The sequence below is a fragment of the Cryptomeria japonica genome, chromosome 9 (genome assembly GCF_030272615.1).
Source record: "Cryptomeria japonica chromosome 9, Sugi_1.0, whole genome shotgun sequence".
Lineage (NCBI taxonomy): Eukaryota > Viridiplantae > Streptophyta > Pinopsida > Cupressales > Cupressaceae > Cryptomeria > Cryptomeria japonica.
Genome location: NC_081413.1, coordinates 264,991,638 through 264,999,733, shown reverse-complemented (window position 1 = coordinate 264,999,733; position 8,096 = coordinate 264,991,638).

Here is an 8,096-nt window from a genome sequence, read left to right as displayed (position 1 = left end):
CACCGCCTGCATTGAGGTGGCATATGAGGACACTTACTTTATGAGATTATTTCCCAAGAGTCTTGGAGGATCTGCTTTAGAATGGTTTTCACATCTCCCACCAAAGATCACATCATGGGGTGAGCTAGCTTAGCAGTTCATTGAAAAATTCTCATATAATATTGACACCCTAGTCACTTTGATGTATTTATGTGTTGCCAAGCAGAAAGAAAATAAAACCTTTGCAACATTTCTACAATGATGGAGATCTCTTTACCATAGATGTCAGAGTCATATTCCAAAAATCGAACAAGTTGACATGTTCACAGAAAACCTAATACCTCAAATCAAGTACCCTATACAAATTTAGTGTCTTAACTCATTCAAACAAATCACAAAAAAATCTCTAAAGTGTGAGAAAGGACTATTAGAACAAGGAATCTTGAAATATGGCGGTTCAATTAACAACACCAACAACGATAAACCAAGGTTTTGGTCCAAAAACAAGAATGTAACCAATAGCGGTGTTGTTGATGCTCGTGTGGTAAACAGAGCTCAACCCGCGATAGCCTTACAAGGACCGATTCAATCGCCCTTTCAAAACAAAAGCCAAATTTAAGAAAACAACACAATTTCAACAAATGCAAATGCCATACAATCTACTAATGCAAGATTTCCAAGAATCGATAGCCCAAGAAGGAACTACATGCTACTAGGAGAACCTATTGAATTGGCTTTAAAGAAACTGATACAAACTAATGTGATCACTTTGCCCAAAATCAGGGTATATGAACTAGGTCCCTTCAAACCAACCTAGTGGAATGACAACAACTTATATGACTATCACTACATAAAGGGCCACAAGACATCAAACTGTTACAAATCGAAGAACTTGATCTAGGACCTTATAGACCAAGGTGACATAACTGTGGATACAAATAAGGGATTAGCGAATACAAATCATACTATCTTTAAGGATCCCTTTGTCAAACATGATAAGGGAAAGGCTTCGACCTCAGGAACACAAGACAATACTGCGAATTATATAAAGGTCTCATACGATTGTACAATCAATACTCTCAGTGCAGGAGATGTAGTAGCTTCTATGATCATTGTTAACCCAAGAAACAAAAATGATGGTATCACAGATGAGGATAAGCAAATAGATCTAAATTTATGGAGAGATGACTATGATAACCATGTATGCATGATGTCAGAAGCACCACAATATGATGAAGAGAAGAATATTTATCTTATAGATTAGGGGCAGGAACAACCACCACATTTGGATTGGTTTGAAAATGATGAAGCTATAGCGAAATTCCTGGGTGACAGAGATGGATCCCTATATGATGACCACAAAATAGGTTTTTCCATAGACCTTGACAGAACAACATACTTTGGAGAGGCAATCTCCTCTACTTTACAAGGACAGGATGAGAATGGTAAAAGCATATTAGAGGATTTTCCTATTAAGCAAGAAAAAATATCACATCCAGATTGGTTTGAAAATGATGAAGCTATAGAAGAGTTCCTAGATGTCAGATTTCCATATGATGATTATAAGGTAGGTTTTGCAATAGACCTTGACAACACAACATACTTTGGAGAAGTGAGCTCCGCTATTTCACAAGATCCTGATAAGATTAAAAACATTTGTAAAAGCGAACTAAAAAATATTCCTATTGCACAAGAAAGCTTGCATTACTTGTGGAAAAGATAGAAGAAGTCAATATAGAAGAAGGTGCAATTATACATAGCATACACTTGGCTGAGTCATATGCTAATATGCCAAGGATGGATCCAGAATTGGTGTTACATCACTTACCATTGTTACCAAGAGTCAAGTCATACAAATGGAAACTTGAGAAGACAAATCCACATATCGCTTTAAAAGTAAGGTTACAAAAATTATGGGAGGTGGGATTCATAAGGCCCATTGATTATGGTTAGATTAGATTGCATTTGCATTTCATTTTCTTAAAAGCATTGCATTGCATATAGTTTCTTTTCAAGCACATCATATTCACAATTTTCACCACATGTCGTTGCATATAATCACTGCATTCACATATAGCTATATCAATAAAACAAGGTGATTGTCTTAGTTAAATCACATATCTTCACATTAAAGAAGCAAAGGTTACCTCATTTCTTAGATACTCAAACATGAAGTTTTCAAAACCTAAGGTCAATGATCTTCAACATCACCTTGTGGTTAGGCTTTATCTATGGTTGGGTAGAAGTTTCATTGTTGTTCCTTGTCTCCCAAGTCTATCTATTGCTATATCTCACATTAAATGGTTGCTCTAAATCATTATAGATACCTAGTTGATCATGTGGCTAGTGAAAAATCCAAAATTCTGCTTCAGCATCGTTGTAATTGGCACACCCATGTAGGTTTCATTACTTACAAGCCAATGCAAGAGAATAAAAGAGAAAATATAGCTATGTTTACATATTCATAAAAAGAAAAAGAAAAAAGATATATAACTAAAATATCATGCATCAAAAGTGCAATAAAAGCTTGGCTACGAGAACATGCGATTAACTCCATCAAGGCTATGGACACATGCTAGCAATGAGGCAATATTCAAGAGATTACAGTGATAACCTCGTTAGGGTTATAGACATTCGCTGGTAGTGAGGCTCTATCTAGGATGATTTTGAAATCGGAATAAACTACGTAGCTAGTCACATAGGATGCTAAGGGTCTCCAATGATCGTAAGAGCTGAAATAAATTCAATTGCACACACATAGGAAAAATAAGACCAAAAGTTTCAGGAATCAGTGGGGAAGTTTTATGCATCTCCATTTACAAATTTTAGTCACTCAATGTGTCAAGGTGGGTGGTCCAAGGGTTCTTGACAATTGAATGAATGTCTATCTCTAAAATCTTTTATACCTTTGAAACAATCAATGTATAACATAGTGATAAACGCAAACAATCATCCTTGTCCAAATAGGAAATGCATTTTTATCCTGCATATTATTGCATTAAGCATAGCCTCATGTCAAAAATTTCATTGTTTCCATGTGCACTCTATATATCATCATATCATAACAAGTTTGCATACTGGGGGCGTAACTGAAAAAATCCCTAAAAAGCATAAAATATCTTTAAAAAATCCCTAAAAAGAATAAAAAGTCCTTAAAAAGTCCCGAATAAAATCTAAAACTAAAAAAAACAAAAACATCCAAATACAATCTTGAAAAAATCAATCAAAAACATTCAAATACGATCCTGAAAAAATCAATAAAAAACATTCAAATATAATCCTGAAAAAAAGAACAAAAACATCAAAAAAGCTCTTAGAAAAAGAACTAAAAATCGAAAAATAACAAAACAAAAACTTGCAATAAAATGTCTCGCAAGAATCAAACATCCTAGCATATATCTAGCAAATTCTTCGCATGAAGTTAACAAAGGATACAACTATCTAATCAACATCTGCAATCAAATTGATCAAGTTCTCTTATCAATCGTATCAACTATCCATATCAAGTGGTCATTATATTGTCTTAAACAAAAGAGGATACACTTGAAATTAGATAGGTCGGTCTTAAACGAGGTCCACACTTTCTGAGAGCAGGCATTATCAACCATCACATCAAGCAATCAAGAACGAAGGCACGGACCATCATGGCTGCTGGATTTTGTCCTAGTTAGTCTTTATCTTTTATCATTGACAATCAAGTCATGTTCCTATGCTACTCAAGGATGTCCGTAAGTGGATAGAGGAGCCGAGATGGGCATGATCCCTTTCTTTGTTTGTTGTTTGTGGTGTGGACCAATGAAATTTTAGGGCAATGGTACCTTGGGTGTCTGTGTTGGTACATTCATTTGACAAATATCTCATGCAAAATATCATGGATAGTTATGCTTGTGACTATTGCACATACCTTGACCCTTGATGTTGTTCCTAGAATGGAGGGTTTCACTCTGTGTCTACAACGTGTTTGTTTCTGCAATGAGATATCTTTACATCTTGGTTCCTTATACCATGTTGTGCAAAGCTCCATTGTTACATAATAAGGCTCAGTGATGAATATATATTGCGCTATGAATAAAGGCACACAAGTTCATGAATCTATCATCATGCTTTTCATTTCATTTTCTCATCTTATCATGCTCTCATCAAGACCATTCTCTCATCAAGCACATCTCTTTTCGAATCAAGTCTATCAATTATCTATCATGTTATTTCATCAATTCTCTCTAATTTTTCAATTTTTACTAACATTTCTTCAACTTACTAACATTGTCGTTTAATTGGTATCAACTAACAATTTTTTCAAAGAATTTTCCGAGGGGGCATATTTACACCTTAAGTGTCGCCGAGGCATATTGGGGTAGAATTTTTTTCATTTTCTTTGAAACAACGTCATTCTGACATTGTCATTGTCTCAAAGAGGGGCAAATGTTGACACCTGAAAATATCTCATTAATCATGTACTAATTATTCATCTAATTGATTAAATAATTATTTAATTGAGCTAATTAATTTTATTCTTCTAAATTCACATTTATTCACCATCTTACTAATTATCCTATTTCAATTACTATTCCTCATCAATTAATCATTTGACCCTTTTTCTAAATATTAATTATTTAATTAATTATGATTTAATTCTTTTGATTAAATAATCTTTATTATTTAATCAAATTCAATTTTTAAATAATTAAATAATTTCTTTAAATTATTTAATTAGTCAATTAATTCTTCAATTCCAAATTCCCAAATTCAAATTTCATAGAATTTCAAATATTCTTCTATTTCAAATTCTAATTCTAATTTTCCCAAATTTTAATTCCAGTTAATTTCAATTACACGTGCATTTCCATTTCATGATTTCAAAAAGATGAATTCAAAGACATGCAAAAACCAAATTGAAAATCTAAATCAAGTTTGCATGAATTGAAAGATCAAATTGAATTTAAAATAAATTCATTAATTAATTATCATGCAAAGATTAGATTGAAAATCCAAATCAAATTCAAGAGCATGCAAATCAATAAATTGAATTTCAAATAAAATATCCTACAACACATGCTAAATTAATAATTAATTGATCAATTCAATTAATTGATTAATTAAAATAATTTTCTCAATTCTCTCCAATCATTCTTTTTCTATCTTCCAATTAGCTTTTTCTAAATAAAGCTTTCTTTGTCATCAATCAATTAACTATTCAATCTCTTTTTCTATCTTTCAATCAACTTTTTTCTCAATCAATAGTTCAACTATCAATCAGCATGTGAACTCACTTGAGTTCCACCTCTTAATCAATCTCGCCTGAAAATCTATAAATTTAGCATCAATTCTCCATTTTCAACAACCACTATCTTTGAAATTATTGTGTCATCTTTATGTAGGAATCCCAGTGCAAAATCTGAGAGCCACACAACACAATAATGGAGAAAAGCAATGGAAGTTGTGTTTTGGATCAATTGAGGGGGTTTTAATTATGTTTTATTATTATGTTCAACTGATTTGATTCCATTTCATTGTTATTTATGGATTAATTAATTAGATTAGAGTATTGGTGGTTTACTCTCTTAAATCTGATTAGATATGACTAATTTTCCCATAAAACAATAGACAAACATGCTTTTCTTAGTTCATATCCAATATCCTTGTTCACATTTTGGGTAAACATTTCAACAATCCGTTTTGTGGAATTTGACAAGAGCGGCAACTAGCCAAACTTCTCCATTGCTATAAGAATGACGTAAAATATTTCCCATTTTTCTGCATTGTGTTACATAAGGTAGTCACCAATACATCCATTTCAATGTTGTATGAAGAGTGTTGTATAAAGGCCTCTGCTAATTTACCCCATGATTTTATCCCAAGCAAAAGTTGTGAAAACCATTCCATGGCTTGTCCACCTATACTTTGTGGCAATAATCTCATCAAGTAAGATTCCTCTCTTGCTACCTCTATGCAAGCCGTGAAAAAATCTCTAATGTGTGCCTTGGGATCTCCCTTTCCTCTATACTTGTCAAAATTTGATGTCACAAAATGAGGAGGAAAATGAGGCATTGATATGCTTTTATCATACGGATAAGGACATATGTCATTGATTGTGTAGTCCTTTGTTGGTGTTTGTTGGTGTGTTGTAAATCCTTAATCTGTTGTTGCAAGTCATTACTAGGTGGTGCCTTGTCTCCTTGAGGTATTCCCATGCTTGAGCCACTGGGTGGAGGAGGAATGTAATGCAGGTAGGGATGATACTGATAGTATATGTGCTCATATGGAGGAGGAACATAGTTATTTCTATTGTATGGGCCACTTGGTATGGGATTATGATGGGGATTACTAGGCTTGGGACGATTGTATGTATCATGACCATGGGGAAAATTGGTATTGTAGGTATGATCTTGATTGTTGCCCCCAAATCTAACACGGAGTCTCCTTGTATAGGTATTGTCATGATCTTGGATGTTCTCTTATTGGGTATATGCATTGGTATTCCTTCACCCTTGGAGAGGATGAGCACAGGATTGTTCGTGAGTGTTTCTAGCATCATTGGTATAAACATGAGTATCAATCACTTCGGGTCTTTGAAACAAGGATGAGGGTGACTTAGGCATGAGACATTCTCTTCTATTATCACCATCATTACCACTAGGATTCACATTAGGTTTATTGGGATTCTCTTCCAAAAATTTTGACACATCAAAGTCATGGGGTAGTCTTGTACCACTTTGTTGAAACACTTGTATAAGGTATTAAGGATATCTTCTCATGATTTCCTCAATAAATCTATTAAATTGAATATTGGATATAATGTCTTGAATGTTTGTGGTAGTAATGGACTCATTGTCATTTTCATTCTCTGCTGGATTATTGCGATTGTCAAAGACTTGTAGGTTGTAAAATTCATCTCCATAAAACTCATATGTACTCATGTTGAGAGATCTTAGAGCTTCTTTAACGTCGCTTATAATCCTTTGTGAATGGGTTTCAACCATGAAGTAACCTTGGCTAAAATGAAGGATGAGAGAAAATGTGAAGACTATGGAAGACCAAGATGATTGACTGGAGTAAGAATATAGGGTTGTCTCGCAATGTCCAAAAGTGTAAGTCCAAAATAAATGTAATGATCTAAAGTAATGTGTGGCTTCCAAAGAGATGATAAACTCTTGGTGAGGTAAGTTGACCTTAACTAAAGATAAACAAATGGAACCCAAGATGGTAAATTTGATGTAGGAACCACCTAGTGATTGGAGGTAATATGTTTTGCAAGATAGGATGAGGACTATTAAACAACCTTTTGACTCTAGTTGAAAAAGTGTGGATGGAAGATTGCAAATGATGTCTGAAAATGTATGAAAAGTTGAGGCAAGTGATGGTTGACCTAAAATGATTCTATATGGAATCTACCTTAGAAGCTCTTATGATCTTAGAACATAAACATGAAATGAGTTTATAGACGTGTCAAAATTCCACTTATACGTAGTTTCAAAGTCTAGAGACACATTTTTACAGTTGATATGCAAATCTTAGTTTTTGCTCAGTTATGCGATAACAAATTACAGATACACGCCAAGATGTGACACAAACACGAAAAATATTAAGCACGCATGTGATTTTAACTATTGGCAATGATTCTCAATTCTGATTAGATATGCGTTGAAAAGATGCACAGATGCGACAAGATATGTCGTATATGTGTAAAAAAGTGACACAGACATGATTCTGGTGAAGTTTTGATTTCTGTCCAAATTTTGCAAATGTTGAAAGTGACCAGATCTCAATATTGATTGTTTTGTGGCAAGAAGACACATCAAACAAGAAGACACAATGTCTGAAGGTATTTTTGTCAAAATTTCAAGCACAAATGTGTATGTTTAATAGGTTTCCACTTGTATAGCACAAATCGAAAACACTTGTAAGCAAGCACAACTTAGGCTGGAAAGAGGATACTACTTGTTGATTTTCCACTGTGGATAAATCTAGATCTAGAGGAAATTGCTATCTCTACTTTGAATTGCGAGAATGTGGGATGACTTTACAGGTCCAACCTCTTGCACCAACAAACAAAAAGGATTTTGGGCTACTACAATAAAAGGTGTCTAGTGGGGGAACTTCAGTGGAACCTGGTGTTT